At 50.0% G+C, this 18581-nt stretch overlaps 1 protein-coding gene across 3 annotated transcripts in view; it reads right to left on the bottom strand.

Moving 5' to 3' along the window:
• Window positions 1–15660, bottom strand: part of ZNF516 (zinc finger protein 516) — a 100611-nt gene extending 84951 nt beyond the window's left edge. For 2 of the 3 annotated variants that reach the window (XM_055559010.1, XM_055559012.1), the window contains exon 1: window positions 12013–12070. The gene's annotated coding sequence lies outside the window, so the exon portion shown is untranslated. Of the gene's footprint in view, window positions 1–12012; window positions 12071–15602 lie in introns of those variants that run through there. The other variant, XM_055559011.1, reaches the window with a different exon arrangement.
• Window positions 15661–18581: the final 2921 nt, after the last annotated feature.

Here is an 18581-nt window from a genome sequence, read left to right as displayed (position 1 = left end):
CTCACGACATGGCCCACTGTAAAGCCCACGAGGGCAGGACCTCCGTGTCTCTCACTGTGATTCCTTACAGCGCAGGAATAAGACACAAACCATCCTCAAAAACACTGCGGATACGAAGGAACGGAATCATGACACTACATTTAACCCTCTTCTCCTTAAAAGCAGCATCACCCTCTTAAAGGAGGTCCATTTGCTCTTATTACTGACTTGACTCTTCCCTCTGAGAAGTAGCTTTTCTGAACTGTTGCTGCCCATCTGGGGAAAAGGAATCTTCATTGTTATTATTATTAATAGGGTTACACTGAAATGACCTACTTTAAGAAGACTGATGAAGGACACTGGTTCCAGGTCCATCGTGAGGGAAAGAGGTTTTCCCTTTGCATCCACATCGCCCTCCTGAGTGAAAAGCCCCCAAGATGGCATTTCCACGAGCTTTGATACAGAGCTCAAAGCGCACTGAGTTCTCATCCAACCCCCGTATTTCACATCTCAGGACCTGGGAGCAGAAACGAGATGGGCACGAGGTCATCCGTGAAGAATGTGAGGGGAGGCTCTGCAAAACCATAATCTCAGAAAAACACTCTGCTCCTCCGCACAGAGAGCATTTTGTTGGTGCCTGATCGTCATTGCCACAACGACACACAACATTATCAGTGAACTCTGCCTGGGGTTTACACTCCAGGCTCGCCTGAAGCCCCCAGGCAAACTAGACAGTTTCTATATTTTATACAGTCGCTCTCTGTATTGTGAGGTTAATAAAACAAAAATGAGGCGAATTAGGATTTAAGCCTTAATAGGCTTCCCAGGGAGGGCTTTCCTGGTGGCTCAGCAATCAAGAATCCACCTGCAGGAGACCCAGGTTCAATCCCTGGGTCTGGAAGATCCCCTGGAGGAGGGCATGGTTACCCGCTCCAGTATTCTTGCCCGGAGAATCCCAGGGACAGAGGAGTCTAACGGGCTACAATCCATGGAGTCACAAAGAGTCAGATGCAACTGAGCAACTGAGCACACACATATGCTGAATATAAAGAACATCTATCTAACTGAATTAGACCACAAGTCTCACCTGCTTGTAAAATAAACAGACTTTTTTTTTACTGTGCAAAAAGTAGGAAGAATTAAATGCCTTTTATGCTGGATGTAAAGTTTATATTTTTACATGCTACATATAAAATTACCACTAGATGAGACAGAATAAACCGGAACCATCACAACTTTCCTTCTGTGTTCTGAAATTCTTGAGTGGCCTTCATCTGCAGTTCAGTCTGCTCTCGGGCTCCCTTTCTTTTTGGTGCACCGCACACTGTGCTCTGCGGGCCCTCGGGGGAGGCCAGCGTCTGACCCCATTTCACAGATGAACAAGTTAAGGCACATGGGCTTCACAACCGGCCAGAAGTCAACACGACTGGATATGAGACAGGAAGCCAGAGGCTGCATCTTGCACTACAACTGCTTCCCACACGCCTATAATCCAGGATTAACACACCTGAGTTACCGGATGCTACATCAGAGGCAGGGGCCCAGCTGCAGGAATCCAGAGGAATATCTGGACAGGCCGGCTCCTGCTTCCGAGGGTGCTGGGCCGATTTACCAGGGACTCTCCGGAGGACAGACACGAGGCGGGGTCAGCCTCGGGCTGCTGGACACCCCAGTGCCTCCTTCAGCTGCCCTTCCCAGCACCCCACACACACTGCTCCTGCACAGACCTTGAGAATGGTAGAAGGGAACTTTTATCCCTTAATTATGCTCCTCTGATTCTGGAAATATCTGAGATATTTCCAAAGTGTCCTGCACCGCCCCTTAGAATCCTTGTCTACCAACAGCTGAACTGGGGGAGTGCAAGTCCCTGATGAATCTCAGCTCCGGCTCCCACCCCCGACAGCATCTCCAGCCCCACAGCTGTTCCAGCCCCACAGGGGCCAAATGGGGCAAGGCCACGTCGGGCTGAGCTCTGAGTGTAAGATCCACGGGGATTTCCACAGCTCAGAGCGAGACAGAGAGCCAAGAACATCTCAGTAGTAACTTTTACGTCATTACGTGTTCAAGGAACATTTTGGATCTCCCAGGTTAAATAAACCATATCATTAATTTTACCATTTCTTTACCCTTTTTGCACGGGGTAACTAGAAAATCAAAACTGAAATGTTCTACTACCAAGCAGCACGGCCTAGCAGGATGGTCAGCCCACTGGGGCCAGTCAGCTTGCCAGCCACCTGTTTTTGTGCAGCTTGTGTATGAGCTGAGGACAGTGGCTGGGGTAAAAATCAAAGAGAGAATAGCATTTTATGACATGTGAAATGACATGAAATCAAGTTTCAGTATCCACAGAGCTTGTTTATTCACCGATACGCTGTCTGTGACTGCTTCTCTGACTGCTACAAGGCAGACAGAATGAGCCCCTGCAGAGCAATTCTGGCCCACAAAGCCCCAAATGTTTACTATCCGGCCCTTCACAGAAAAAGGCTGCTGACCCCTGCCCAACAAGGACCTGGCTTCCCAAGATCGGGCCCTCCTGGGCTTTGGTGCAGGCTCCGCAAGCCAACCTGAAGGAGAGGGGCTGGGACCCCTGGCTGGATGGATGACTGGACGCTGACGCAGGGGTCTCCTCGCTTCAAATCCCCAGACCACCCTGTAAATTCCTCCTTCTGCTCATCTTCACATAAGACACAGCCACACACTGCACAAGGCCCGCCTGCTCGGGGGCCGGTCCCCGCTGAGGGCACCCTGACCCTGGCTCCCAGTCCCCCCGGTGACGCATTGGTCACCCAGGCCACTTCGAACAGAGGCCCAGAGGAGGGACACTGGCCTTCCACGACGTGATCTCCACAGAGAGACACAACTCCAGGGGGCTCAGACCAAGACTCAAAGTTAGGTTTCAGCAAGCATGAGGAGGGTCAGACTCCAGGTGACCACCCACAATCTGGTCTGCTCAGACGACCCAAGTTCCTTAACCACGAGGGTCTCAGCATCCTCCTGGGGGCAAGGGGCTAGAATGAGCTCCTCTCTCCCAACTGTGACGAATACCAAACAACACACAGAACGTGGCAGGCGTGGAACCAATGTTCATAAAAAGGAATGAGCCTTGATAGAACATTTATGAGCTATTTGCTTGGGGGGGGCCGGTTATTCAGGTGGTCGCTCAATTCGATTCAAGTCTGTGTTAGGCCCTTAAAGATAAAAACTCAATTTACAACGATAAACTGTAGTGCTCAATACCTGGGATCATGTTGTCATGGGGACTCAAAAAACAGCTCTCAACTCGGGATGCTGTATTCTGACACCCTTGCTCCAGGGGAGCTCCAAGGAACCCCCTTTGCAAGCCACCAGACTCTCTCCAAGAGCACCGCTGAAGGTCAGCTATGGGAAAACACAAGGCCTGTGCAAAAAAGCCCAACATATAAACTTAGAGGACAAAACCCTCCTCCTTCACGGAAGAGCTCGTGAGTTCTGTCCTCATCATCTAGTCAACATATCAATAGCCCTATTTCACTCACTTTTAGTGGCCAGAAGACTCAGATTCTACATTTCAGTTCAAGTAAATCCGCTGGAGGGAACACGATGAGCTGGATGCGAAATCCTACTATCCCCTCATCAGGACCTATTATTTCACTTCCTGGTTCTTGACTTTCATTTACACCTTACTTCCCAGGTGGCGCTAGTGGTAAAGAACCTGCCTGCTGGGTCTACACTCGCAGAGTTCAGAGGTCCGATCAGCCCTGAGCTTTCTCAACAAGCTGCAACCTTGCTTCGCGCATCGGCAGGGGGGGTGGTGATCGGGGGTGGGGGCACAAGACTGCGACTCAGGAGCCCTGGGTGTGAGCTCGACTCCGTCACCGTGGCCTCGCTGGGTCACTGAATCCTTCTGTGTTTCAGGACCTGTAAAAAGTCCAATTCACCCCAAAGCATCCCTAAGCCGCCGGCCAGTGACATAAGTATAACTCTCCATATGAACCCTTTTAAACAAGCCCAAACAGAAATAACATCAATGCACAAAGAAAGGTAAATAACCAGGGAAGTAAGTGTTTCCTTTCACGGTCATTCTATACAATCAACTGAAAACCCCGCAGAGGTAACAAGCGCCCTGGGCAGCAGTGGGCCACCGTAGCCTGCCTGGGCCACGACGTGCAGCTCAGTGCTCGTCTAAATGGTGCCTTTGTGGCCCCAAAGAGCTCACGCACTTTCCAAAATAGTCTACTATTTCCATGGACACTGGGAAGACCTCATTTAACCGCTGGCTGAAATACACTCTCTCAACAGCCCTGAACATTCGTAGCTAAACAAACACTGGACCGTCCATCAACCGACACCCACATGCACAAAATAAATCCCAAATTCTAACTGCAGTATCTTCTTTTTTTAACCAGTCCCTACAGATACTTTCAAGTGTATAATAGCTGTTAGGAAAATTAACCGTCCTTTGTCAAGTTCAAATTTTAAGCAGCCCATAATCTTTCGTCAACCTAGAAAATAACTGATAAGCCAATCTTCCTGTAAAACCATTAACAGACTCTGCTTTTCTGTCACCAGGGTAATTTACTGAGGCCAATTTTAATCCTACCACTAAACCACTAATCCTATGACTCTACAGAATTGTCCCAAGTTTACGTTGCTATGGCAAGTATTTTTACATTAGGAATTCAGTTATTTACTTAGAGTTCTGTTTTTTGTTTTTTGGAATGAGATCATTATCCTTGCCTCTTGTTTTAAAGCATAAAAAGCCGTTTCTGAGCTAAGGAAGCCACTTGAGCACCTGGGCTGTGCTATGCTCATCACAATAACACTGATTTCAATTACGCTCAGTGTGAGTCAAAGGAACAAATTATCACCATTATGCTAATGGTCACGCTAAAGACACAGAAAGCCTTGGAGTGATGAGTCTAAATCTGCTGGGACTATGATTACCAATGTGAATGATGATATTTTCTCAAACTGGCACAGAAATCTCCCTGGGTCACTGATGGTGTCAGTAGGAATTATGTGTCAGGCAAAGTGGCCTTAGTTCACATCACTCAGACTCCCTGAGCGGTACCTGGCCCCGCCTTCCATCCTCACGTGCCCACCTGCACCGTTCACATCGCTCAGACTCCCTGAGCAGTACCCGGCCCACCCCAGCCCCATCCTCACGTGCCCACCTGCGTGATTCTCATCCGTCTGACTCCCTGAGTGGTGCCCAGCACTACCCTCCCATCCTCACGTGCCCACGTGCACTTTACAGGCAACGCACACATGGATGAAGGTAATGTGTTCACTTCTTTTCTTAAAACGGGGAACTCAGCATGATTAAAGCTGCGGAGGCTGACTCAGCAAGAAACGGTCTAGAGACCCAGGAGCTCTGCAGCCATACGGGACCTTAAAAACAGGCAGAGTAGCACTGAAACACACATTACACATGTGAAACAGTTAGTGGGAAGGCGCTGTATAGCACAGGGAGCTCAACCCGGGGCTCGGTGATGGCCCGGAGGGGTGGGATGGGGTGGAGGGTGGGAGGGAGAGTCAAAAGAAGGAGGCCATGTGTAGACCAATGGCTGATTCCTGCTGATGTATGGCAGAAACCAACACAACACTGTGAAGTAACCACCCCCCAACTAAAAGTAAATAGTGCTATGCTAAGTCACTTCAGTCGTGTCCGACTCTGTGCGACCCCATAGACAGCAGCCCACCAGGCTCCCCCATCCCTGGGATTCTTCAGGCAAGAACACTGGAGTGGGCTGCCATTTCCTTCTCCAATGCATGAAAGGGAAAAGTGAAAGTGAAGTCGCTCAGTCGTGTCCAACTCTTAGCGACCCCATGGACTGCAGCCTAACAGGCTCCTCCGTCCATGGGATTTTCCAAGCAAGAGTACTGGAGTGGGGTGCCATTGCCTTCTCCGAAAGTAAATAAATAAGAACTGAAACCAACTCACAGTTACAGTCAACAACCTAGTAGTTTCTGGGCAAGCGGAGTGGGGGACGGGCAAGATAGGCGAAGGGGACCAAGAGGTAAAAGGTACCTCTACATAGGCAGAAGACAAACAAGACGTAAGGACATAATGCACAGCACAGGGACTGTAGTCAGTATTTTATAATAACTTTATGTGGAGTATAATCCATAAAAATATCCAATTACTATGTTATAGACCTGATACCTATGTGTATTGTAAACCATACTTCAATTAAATAAATATCAAGCCAAAATATCGCATACCTTAAACTCATACAATGTTAAATGTCAATTACATCTTAATAAAAACATCCCCCCCAAAATATTGGAGGCAGACTCTTCATCCATGCCCACATCCATCCATTCCAGAGATGCAGCATGTAACAGAGAAGCTTGTGATCACATACATGTCTATCTAAACATTCCAAATAACATGTGTAAATAAAACAAATTCTTCAGTGAAAACATCACAGACTTGCCTTTAGATAATCCCAGAACAAAAGCAGCCACAAAAGTTTAAACTATAAATTAGGATCACCCATCTGTTCAAGGGTTCATCCATCCATCAAAAAAAATAATAATAAAAATCTAATTTTTTAAGAAGGAAAATAACACATATTTTTTAGCTCTAGGTTAAAGTCACCAAAATAATTAGGAACTACACAGTGGAAATCCTGTCTCACCAGCCCAACTTTCAGCCCATTTATAACCAGCAGAAGTTTTAACTACTCACATGGGGCTGTGTGTCTTCCTGAATCCACACAATCAGCCAACATTTAATGTCAAACTCTTTTCCCACAAACATTATTTCAGGGGAAAAAAAGAAAAGCGACACTTGCTCACAGCCCTCAAATACCAACCAAACAAGAAGCTGCGGAAGCCAGGAACGGCCTCTCAGCACAGCTCTGGATGCATCCTTCACTGTCCCAACTTTCAAAGAACATTCTGGAATGTTGAAAGGAATCAGCGCCTCACGCAGCCCCAGTCAGTCCGAGCAACATAGGTTAAACAGTGCCATATGGCAAACACAGGCACATGTTGCCCTTCTCTGAGACAAAGGACAAAAATTCCTAAACAAATATCCTTCCTTTCACATGGGAAGAGTTGGAGAGGGAGGGTTTTTCGAGTGAAGATCAAATAATGCTGGGAAAGGGTTTCTTTTTTAATTCCAAGTGCCTAAGAAAAAACTAGCGTTTTACCAGAGAACCTCAATTTTTCAGTCTCCCTTCAACTATGTCGTGAAAGCTAACACCACGTTAGCCTACGCTCCCCATCTCCTGAGTGAGCAAGAAAAGAGCAAGACAGCTGCACGGAGGGCTGAGCTGACAACAGCAGTCTCCGGTGCCAGCAATGGTGAGAGGCAGCCTACCTGGTTCTGGAGGAAGAGAGCGCCAGCTTACTTTCCTCCTGAAGGAAACACATTAGGTCTCCTCCTTTCAACCCTCCGTTGAGGAAGTGTCTGAACTTCAGGTCACATGTAATACCTATTTCTTAAAGTCTGTTTTCAGAATGTAACAACTGGATCAAATTCCTGACTGCAAAACATCATCAACCACAACAGAACAGAAAGAAAAAGAAAACCTACCAGAATGAACACATATTTGAAATACACAGAAAATCTACCTACACCCAATGGAGCTGCTTTTTGAATTGATTTTTTCGACACTCTGCGGTGGTGCTTGACTCATCATTTTACACGTATTTACATGTTTGGGTTCCAAAAAGAGTTGCATTTCTAATTACTTCTGCTTTGTGATTCTCAGTGCCATTTGAATCGAAGACTAAACACCAGCTCTTTTTTGGAAAACTACTTTTAAGGGATGTCGAGAGCCACAAAAATTACACTTTGTTACCATTCCGATATATGCTGCTGGAAAACAGTTCATTCTGGACATAAACATGACAACCAGCATTAGCTCTGGAAAGAGAATCTGCAGCTGCCCAAATCACAGGTAGCCAGATGCGAGGGATGAGGAATACACCAAACAGGCAGTTGCAACTGCTCATTCTGACCAGTCTGTCTGAAACACACTTGGTACACCTTGGCAGAGAGTGTAACTCGCACTTACAAGTAATGCATTTATGGGGCCTGCGTGCATACTCCTCCCATAGCTATTTAAGTGGAGACCCTAAAACAGCTCTCTCCTGAAGAAAATTAATTTTAAAATAAAGATGCTTTCTAAAGAACTGGGTAAGACATTTCAAATTTATAGTGAAACTTTTTCCTTATTCTTCCCATAAGGTTAGTTTTATTAAGAAATTCTTCATAAATAAACATTTGATAGGATTCCTCTCTTAATACAGGCTTGTGACAATTTGCCAGCATTTCTGTAAACTGCAAGTTATTCATAGCTGGAGTCCAAAAATAAAGAGGATGCCCTCCTATAAATCAGTGCCCCCACACTCACTCTGGTGGGGAGCGAATCTCACTCAGGGCAAGGGTCACCCCTCCATCAAAGAGAAAAGTCCCCCCTCCCCCCTCCCCAAATTCACTTGTTCCTGGAGGCAGACAGAAGAGACACCAAGGCTTGAATCTGAAAAATGCTGTCACTCTCATGGTCCCAAGGCTCATTTAATCCCAAACAGACCTCTGCCAACATACTGCTGGCCATCAGCTGGAAAAGGTCAGGGGTGACATCCCCAAGGAGGAGACCGGAAGGAGAAAAGGGCCACAGTCTCACGAGTGACTCACACCACCAGTGAGCGCCAAACCCAGCGACCAGTCAAAAAATTGCTGGTACCCAAACTCCAGGTGCCCAGGGACGCACACGCACACCCCACATTCACATCTGCCATCCCAAAGCTCCATCCTGCTAGCCGGTCTCTGCATTTTCCGATCAGACTGCAGAAGGAAGCCACATCCTGACGCTGCTATTCACTTGAAAGATGCAAAGCCAAGTGAGATGTGGTTTCCTACCAAGAGAGTAAGGATCTGGGAGCTAACGACGGTGATGCAATGAGTTTTTCCTATTTAGACATTCAGAATTCTGGAGAAGAAGATGAAAGGTGCCCAGTGCTAAGCAAGCCAAGCCAGGTCCACGTGCTGGGTGCCAGCTCCGCTGTGAGCACCCCGAGAGGAGCACAGCGCAGACGGCCAGGGCGGCACAGGGAACCACTAGTATCTCCCAACAGCTCTCAGCAAGAAGAGAGTTAAAGAAATGCTTCCCACATCTTCTAGAACTTCTGAGGGGGAGGGCTTAGGAAAGCAAAGGGATGCATTTTTTAAAGAATTGTGTCAGAATAACTCCATCCAAGAGCTAGGATGTAGAAACATTCACAGCACCTACAGTATCCCCTTTTGAAGAAGGAATGCTACTTCTACGTTCAAATATTTATGACTGCATATATCTGATCAAAATCTTTTCACTTTCTTCTGCTTTCTTCATTAGTTCTATTCCTTCTGCCAAAATCTATGCCTGTTACTGAGAAAATTTTTTAGCTGTCTCCAGCTAAATGTGGCCATCAAACACCAGTGAAAAAGTTATGTTTCCTGCACAACAGAGTTGCTTTATTCAGTTAGAACTCTAACGACATTATAAGCAAAATACCACTTTTAACGATATAACTAACACCAATGTTGAAAATGGAATAAAAACCAAGAGTGTAGTATCCTAAATGTTGACAACAAACATATTAACAAATGAAAGCAGACACGGCTGGACAAGCTCCTTCCCACTGAACGGAATCGGCTTCTATTTCAGTTTCCTATTTCTATGCCATTAAGGTATAATGCAGCTGAAACTCTAAACACAATCTCTGGCCAGACTTACAGGCATTCTCACAAAATTCTTTATAAAAGAGCCGATCTGGTAACTTATGAATAAGACCAATACGTATCCTAGAAAATGAATAAAGAAAAATCCACAATGACCCAATAAACCAAGTACTGGTTTTTCAAGAACTATCCATGACTAAACTCTCCTTAAATTCCTAGGTCACATTATCATTTTTCCCTATTTAGTAAGGCTGAAAACCATCTGTTAGAGCTTACCCCACTCTGAGTTCTTCTTTCAAGAAGTCTCCTTTTCTTTTCTCCATAATTGTTGCTAAACTTAATCTCCACACCAAATGCTCCACCTATAAGACTCAGATATCTTCAAGTAGGAGCAGGTAAGGTAAGTAAAGTTAAAGTTTAATTCATGGAAGTGGAGACAAGGCAATTTCAGCATCGACCTGTTTTCACAAACATCACCCATTTAATTTACCCTGGGTTGGTCTGTGGACATGTTACAAAGTTAGACATGTGGGACTTCAGAGACCTAGAAAACTTTAATCTCTAAATTAGTCAACTTTAAAGGTCCTTTACAAATTAACAATGGGATTAAGACTGGTGATGAAAACTACTCTTGGGTCATCAGTGACTAATATCGATTACACATCCAAACGTTAAAAGTTCTTGATTGAGTAAGTTTCAGTATATTAAGCCATTGGGAAAGACTGTTCTGACAAACAACAGCTTTTAGAAATAAAACGAAGCAGCACTCCTCTCCTTTACCTACCAAATAGGCTCCTTGACTGTTCTGTTTCATTTTAGAGACTTCCCCCATTCTTTGTGAGTTTGAGGGCACATCCCTTGGGATTTTTTTTTTTTTAATGTTACTGTGGTTTAAGCGTTTCATTATATTCAAATTGGCAAGTTAAAACAAAGCCCTACTAATGAACCAAGAAAAATATCAGACATGATATATTTGTATCTTAACACATCAAACTTCGAATTCCATTACCAAAATACTGGAGTCTGGCTCAGAACTCAGGGTCTCCCAGGGCCCATTCAAGGGAGCTGGGAGTTGCTCTCAAGGAACTGTCTGTCCCTCTCCGCAACCGGAGCCCTCAGACCCGGGCCAGCTCCGCCCCTCCCACTTCACACACAGGGAAAGTTGCGCAGCAGTGGCTTGCGGGGCACTTAATTCCGGCCGGTCTGTGTAAATATAAATACACAGCTATTTTGACGCCACAATCAAAGAATGCCAGAGAAAATGAAGGAACAAACAAATGATAAAATCAGCTCTTTTTTGCGCAGCAGCAGAAAGATCCTACCGAATAGCAGGCATGCCGAGTTCCCTAAAGTAGCACTTACATTCCTCAACCAAAATACTCCAATCGTATTAATAGGGAGGCAGGAAAAATAATCCGGAGAAGATCCTGTTGGGAGAATAACCACCCTAGATTCTCCTCCAGTCAGTCCTTTAATGGTATGTCTCACACAGCCACCGGGTTGGAGCACCTCAATGTTTAAATCATCTTTAATCAAGACTGGAGAATAAGGGCAGGTTCACGGGGGAAATGCCTTTCTGTTGCACGCTTAATTGAGACTTTTGTGACTTGCCGTTAGGTCAGCGCCGCGCGCGGCCCAGGGTCCCGCAGCCCTGCCCTTTGTTACGCGGTGGACCCCTCCGGCAGGCCCAGCCCCCAGCCCCCGGGGCTTTCAGTCCCAGCGTGGGGTGCACCTGGGCCCCCACGGCCGACACGTACCAGGACCCACGGGCAGGGCGCAGCAACTCCACGCCCTGCAGCCCCGCACCGGGACGCCCGGGCCCGGTGCCCACCAGCCCCTCGCGCCCAAAGCCGCCCGGACCGGATCAGGTACGTACCCTTATGTAATCGCCCGGGGGCCACGCCTTTCCCACCGCCCCACCTCCGCCAGGACAAAGTGAAGTTTAAAATAGAAACCAATTACCTGGCCTTGGCGGCGCCGGGGCCCCTGGAGCGCGGTCCGCGCCGCCGCGCACATCCCCGCCGGGCCATGGACCCCCGCAGACCCCAGCCCGGGCCCCCACCGCCCCATCACCCGCAGACCCCCGCCCCGGCCCCCACTTCCCCGTTCCGCGCGGACCCCCGCCCCGGCCCCCACTGCCCCGTTCCGCATGGACTCCCGCCCCGGCCCTCACTGCCCCGTTCCCCGTGGACCCCTGCCCGGGTCCCCGCTCCCCCGGCCCCAGCCAGGACCCCACTCCCAGACCAGGCCCTCACGCCCCTTCCAAGCACCCCCCCCCAACATCTCCCCCCAGGGCGGCCCCACCCCCAGCTCCATCCCCCACTCGCTCCGGCGAGCCCGATCCCTCCCCAGCTAGACCCCCTCCGGCCCGCACGGACCCCCGCCTTTGTTACGGTGCGAAGTTGGGCCGTGGGTCCCCGTCTCTTTCACTTCTTGGGTTACAGTGCAGGCGTGTGACGTCCGCTCCACATGACGGGGGCGGGGGGCGGGCGCCGGGGGGCGGGGGCGCAGGCCGGGCCCTCCCCCCTCCCCGCCCCGCCCGCCCCGCCCCCGGCCCTCCCCCAGTGAGCCAGGCCGCGCGCGGCCGCCGCCCCCGCCCCCGGGGCGGGCAGGTAAGCGCCCCCGCCCCTGCCCGGCCCCCGCGCCCCCCGGCGCCCCGGGCCCCGCGCCGCACCCCCGGAGGAGCAGAAACAGGAATGATTTAATCCAGCGACACCTCCCCCTGCTACCCATTCCTCCATCCGCGAGCTCACAGAGATGGGGGGCGGGGGGGAGGACCGAGTCTTACTCGGATTAGGGGTCGGGAACGGCCTGGGCGGTGGGTGCGGGGCTGGACACCACCTCGTCGCCCAGTTAGGATCTTGTCGCCCGGGATCGCCCATGGACCGTCCGGGTGACCGCTGCGCGGCCCCGCAGCCGGATACACCGCGCGTGGACGAGGCCGGGGCGTAGGTCCCTCCCAGGGAAGGTCTCCAGGAAGGAGGGGGCACGAGTGGGGCCTTAACCCGTTCCCCGCAGCACCGCCGTCCGCCCCGGGGCGAAGCGGCGCCGCGGCTCCAACACTGAGCAGATGCTGCGTGGCCAGTCCGGCCCGCACACTTCCACACGCCACCACCACTCATATTCCGAGGAAAGTGGGTGCCGGGCTAAACCGCAGGAAACGCGGAGCGGCCCGGGACGCTCTCCGCGCGTGAATGTGCGCATTGTGCGCGAGCGCACTGCCAGCGCTGCGTGTTCGTAAGTCGGGTGGGCAGCTGAACTTTCCCTGACCGTGAACTGATCACATTCTAGGCTCTGCCACGGACGGAGTATCAACTGCCATAGAGGAAAAAAAAATCTGAAGTTGGAAGGTACACGCTGCCCTTCACTTTCACAGTGAACACCAGTTTCAACAATTCCCGATTTCGCTACGCTTAGCGCCGGGCGAGTGGGCTCCAACACTCTAACCCCAAGAAGCGGGGCGCATCTGTCGCGTGGGAACGAGACGGGAGAAACCACACATTTCGATAATCTCTGAGAAGCACAATCACATCACTCCTTGGCTTCCCCTTCTGCAGGTTTCGCCCTGAATCCGAAAGCACCTCTGATGCTCCTTCTTTACAGGAAGACACTCAGAGGAGAGACTGCTGCGTGCCTACCTAGCTGCACAGACTCGGAAAAAAGCGTGTCCACGTCTACAGCTCACAACTGTGCAAATCCGGAGCCTGCGGATGCGCGGGGATGGTCGGACTTAACAGTGTGCAGACACATGGGCGCATGCACGCGCGCGCGCGTACACACTCACACCCCAAATTACCTCCGGGATGGAGAAAGCCGCTGCGGATTGGCCAGGAGAGCCGTCACTCACACCCAGGGGGCAGGGAGACTTTGCAAGGCTGTTTCCTTTTCATCCCCCCCTCCCTACCGTTTCATTTATTGGTAAAACAACAGCAGAGCTCTGAAAGTTAGCCATCTGCGCCGAGAGTTTGCCTTCTTTAACTACGGGGGCGTCAGACAATATCCATTTAAATATATTTTATACTTCCACAATGGATGAAAGGGAAAATTAGCAATCGGGGTGGGGGCGGAGAGGAAGCTAGCTGTGAAAAGGAGGGGTCATGGGTGGGGGGGCGGGTAGTGGACGCGGGGTGAAGTTGTCCTCAACACCCAAAAGGAACTTTGACCTTTCACTGATCTCGAAATTAAAAAATGTTCTTCACAGGTCAGAGTATTACCATCGCCGGTCCTAGTTTATGAATTCATTATTTTAATTTTATTATTTAAGCATGCGCCAGTCATAGTGTTTCCTTAAGAAAGAACTGACCTATTTTTGGCTGGAGATAAACGATCATGTTAACAGATGTTAATCTTGTAATCTGTTTTTCCTGTAAGCACTTTACATACCCGGGTTTCAGACCTTAAAAATAACATCTTTTCCAAAAAGACCTGACGTCACAATTCACTCCCTGAAAAAGCACTCCCCCTCTCCAGTTTTTTTTTTTTCCTCCGCAATGATTTCAGAGACATTAAATCTTTTTCACTTTATAAATGCTGATTTGTTCTGCCTCAACTCCCACGAGCTTTTATTTGCATTTCAAATTCCACAGGTTACACCAGTCGCCTTTTCAAAAAATGTAAACCAACAATGCAGCAGCAAATGGCTTTTTGTGCATCTGGATTAAATAAGGCACAGGATGAATATATTTTAAAAAGAGGGCTGAGCAAGTTGATCTCTGCACACCCGGAGACCAATTACTTCTTTATCAATAAGCCCAGCGGAATGAGTAGGATACAGACACAGAACCCAGAAGCTCCTGGTCAGATCCGGGTCTGCAGCGGGGAGCTTGTTAACGCCGATAATAACCGGGGCTGACGAACAGACCCACATTTTTCGGGTAAAAGGCTCAGTCTCCCTGGTCCCTGATAGCAGGGTCCACCGGCCCCCTAGCCCACCACCGCTGATTGTCACCGCACACCAAACCTCCTCCACGAACCACTGTTTTAAATACCCAGCTCGGCTGGCTTTTACCAAACTTATTCATACAAACTTATTCATTCAAACTTATTCTTTAAAACTTGACGAGGCGGTTTAATCTAAATAATGATCGTAACTCTTCAGTAGGTTAGCTCTCCCTGGAAATGGCAGACCAGGCGCTTTTTCGACCCTCCCCTCCCCAAATACACACACCCCAGGTATTCTTTCCTAGTGTATGCCCGGGTGTAAATAGCGATCAGTACCATCCCCACCCCTGCTCCCACCCTTAGCAGGCTGGGTGCATCTCCGAGGAGCCCCCGCTTGCCAGAGCCCCTCCCCACCGCTCCTCAGAGTCATTGCAAGAACCCTCGCCCCCACCCCCACCCCTGCCCCAACTTCCCTTCAGAGCTCTCACTTCTTTTAACATTAGGGTCACTTCTGCGCTCCCAGCTGACGGGCAGGGAGCCAGGGAAGGGGGAGGCAAAGCGACGCCCCTCCTGCAAACCTGTCCCCGAGGCAGCCGCGCTCGGTGCCCACAGGCAACGACCCCATCCGCCGAACCCTTAATAACTGAAGCGGCTCCTCCGGCCCCGCAACCCCATCACCCACCTTCATTAGCCGGAGCGTTTTACTTTAAAGTAAGGCAATTTGCTCTTTGTCTTCTAATGGATGGAGAGCGCATCCGAGCTCCCCTCCTCCCGCGTCGCCTTTGACGAAGTGTACAAAGCCAGCGCCTCCTCCGCGCTCCCCTCCGGCCCCCACCCCGCCCCTCCACTGCGGTAAAAGCCACCTCTCCGGCGCTCGCCCGGCCGCCTGAAGTTGCATCTTCCCTCTCCCGGAATTGCGGAGCGGAGCAACTACCCACCGAGGAAGCGAGCAGCCCTCCCCGCGCCCCGGAGCCCCTCCCCGGCGCCCCCACCCCCGCGGCGCACGCCGGGTCCCCCACACGTCGAGGCCTGGTCCCCGCGCCCTCCGCCCCCGCCGGCCCCGCCGCGCCCCCACCGCAGCCCCTACCTTGCAGGGGAGGCGGAGGCCAGGGGAGAAGGACGCGCACGCCCCGCGCCTCTGAAGGTGAAGCCGAGCGCCCGAGGCGCGGAGCCGAGCGCTGCACTAGACCGACCGCGCCAGCTGCGCCCGGGCGCGGGGGACGCGCGAGGGCGCGCGGGGCCCGCCACGCGCCCGGCCCCCTCCCCGCGCCGCTCGCGCGCGCCCTGGACGCGCCCGCCCCGCGGGGACCCCGGCGCCGGCCGGGCTCCGGGGGCTACGCTGCGCGGGGAGGGGGCCGGGCCCCAGCAGCTGGGCGCAGGCCCGAGGCTTCCCCCAGCACCGGAATGGTCTGCCCTGTAGGAAACGCACACGCTCCACTATTGTCTCATCAGCACAAAGTTCTGCCACACTGCGGGGAAAGTCTGGAGGCTCGCGATGACTCAGACACAGATAATTCTTCCCCTAATAGCACTGAATCACGATCCCAGTGGCTAGTTGTCGCCCCTGCTTCCCGAGGGCCAGCGCTGCCGCAGATCCAGTTAGGGGAAGCTGTTGACGCGCACACACGGATACACACACGAGCACGCATCCATACGTGCAGGCGTGCTGGGGATGCATTTCCAGCCGACTCGGGCACCTGAGCGCTAAGCCTCGAATCCAGATTTATACTCGGATATCCTTCCGGTGGTCCCAGCCGCGCGTGCTTTACCAACCGCTCCGGGTGTGCGTTTCACCTAACTTCCTGCTAAAGGCGCTTAGGGGAGTCCAGGCGCAGAGTATCTGCAGATTAACAGCAGATCAAGATGGGGTCCCACTGGGAAGACTTCAAAACTAGCGTTCTACTGGATATCAGTTTTAAAATACAACTTTTTTTTTCTTAAATCCTTGAAAAGTTCCAGTGTGATTTTTGTATTTCAAACTCCATTTTCTCATCTCAACTACTCTCCGTGGGCCATAGTTAGTTGCACTAAGTTAAGTCTGGGAATAGAAATTCCAGTTTGACCCCAGAAAGCTTCCATGGGGTGGGGGGAGGGGTGGTGCAGAAGGAGAAGGGGCGGGAGCGGGCAGATGGAGGGGAAGGCGGGGAGGAGGCCGGGGGAGGCTCTGGGAGCCGGAGCCCCCCACCCGGAGCCCGCGGTGACGTAGATCTGGGCGCGGGGTGAGACAGCCCTCGCCCACCGGGCTTCGGGCAGTGTTCCGCTGACCTCGTGACGATCCGCGGTGGACATGGGTTCCATCCAGGACCCGGACTGCGCTCTCAGGGGAGGCCGCGCCTCAGTCCAGGCGTTACCTTCCGCCGTGGCATTTCTCTCGGTGCCTAACGTTCGCTAACGTAACCGGCTGCTGCAGCTCGGGGCCCTCTCCAACTTAGGGCATTTGCAACAGAAACTACTCCGGACGAGCGCCAAGGGAGGGGCTTGTGCCTGCAAAGCTGGACGCTCAGCCAGGGGCCATTCTGCATGTGTGCAATGTGAGTGCAGCCTGCATGCATGTATGAAGTGTGTGCATGTGCGTGTGTTTCCACGCAGGAAGGGGCTGGAGCGGGGGGGAGAGACAGGGAGGCAGCAAGAGGGCTGAGAAGCTTCGAGAGAAGGATCCCTGTTTATAAAATATGATTAATGATTTGCACTAACTCCGCGAGAGCAGGCTTGGAGAAGGTCGTTGACAATTCTTATTGCTTTCAGCCTGAATGCCTAAGTGCGATGTATTCTTGATCAGATTTAAGTCCGATTCACAGAAAAGTATTGAAGTGCCCACCATTCTTTATCATGCAGAGTAAACATGCACAAATAAAAGTGTCACGCATTGCAACTGATGACATGGATATTAATGTCATATAGAGACATACTGTCACACATATATATTTGTGGACACCCAAAGAGATTAAAATTTGCATACTGGAAGCTTTAATATTTTTTTGTCATATTTTGAAATGGATGTGAGTCCATGGTGAAAATCCTTGGGTCTGTTTAAGACAACAGTATTGCAATAATAACTTCCATGTGTGGAAAATTGACAAGTTAGACCAACAGTCAGTGAGCAAAACTTCCGCACTCCTCCTCATAAAATTGTGATTTTCCTGACTTGCCTTCTTTCTCTCACCCGCTTATCACCCACATATGATTTCACTCAGGGCCACGCGGATTCTGCAATAATATTGATACTGTACTTTTAAAAGGTTTCCTTTCTACCCGTTTCTTTACAATGCATGCAGAATCTGAGAATGTAACTTGAGAGGCAGGAGGTACATCCTGGAAAATGGCAGCTTGAGGGCCAGGACGGTTTTGTTACTGTTGAGAGCGCCATTCCCGAGCCCAGCATGTTTACAGCACTGTTCGTTTGTCAACACACGATTTAAAAAATGGCATAAAAACAAAATATCTGAGTTCTCATACCACTTCTGTAACATACTTAGCGTTGTCAAAATGTCAACTGTTTAATATCTCCAAACATTTAAAGTCCCCACCAAAGATTAAGAACACTGTTTCTGTAACTCCCTGAAATTCTCCAAATTCATTTTGGAGTGTCTAAGTAAATTAGACTATTTGGGTGGAAAGAAATCAGCAAGTCGAATGGACTAATGTTTGGATATATATTGGTTATTTATAATTTTATAACAAACAAGAATTCTGGTTAGTGAAATAGATGGAGAAAAATACTTATTTTCTCTTGTTATTGTCCACTGAATTATTTGTACAGGATTTGGGGCTCTGTTCCTTCAAGCTAAGGAAAATGGCATTTTAATGAAACAATGTTTAATTGCTTGTCTGCCTAAGTCAGGCAATGGTGTGTGATTGTTGGACATTTAGATCCGAAAGGTTCCTAAGAGACTCCACTAAATAGTTAAAAGTGAAAAACAGATACAAAAAAGAGAATCTTCTAAAAGGCCTTGTCTGTCTGAAAGCTGGAAGTGAAACTGTCTAAACTATAGTATGAAATCTAAGACACACTAAAAATATTTATTAAATATGCATGCTCAAGAATTTAAGTGCACTACTTATTAAT

Source organism: Bubalus kerabau, chromosome 21 (assembly GCF_029407905.1).
Source record: "Bubalus kerabau isolate K-KA32 ecotype Philippines breed swamp buffalo chromosome 21, PCC_UOA_SB_1v2, whole genome shotgun sequence".
Classification (NCBI taxonomy): Eukaryota; Metazoa; Chordata; class Mammalia; order Artiodactyla; family Bovidae; genus Bubalus; species Bubalus kerabau.
Note: the sequence above shows the minus strand (reverse complement) of the source record. Positions and strands in the feature narration are given on the sequence as shown.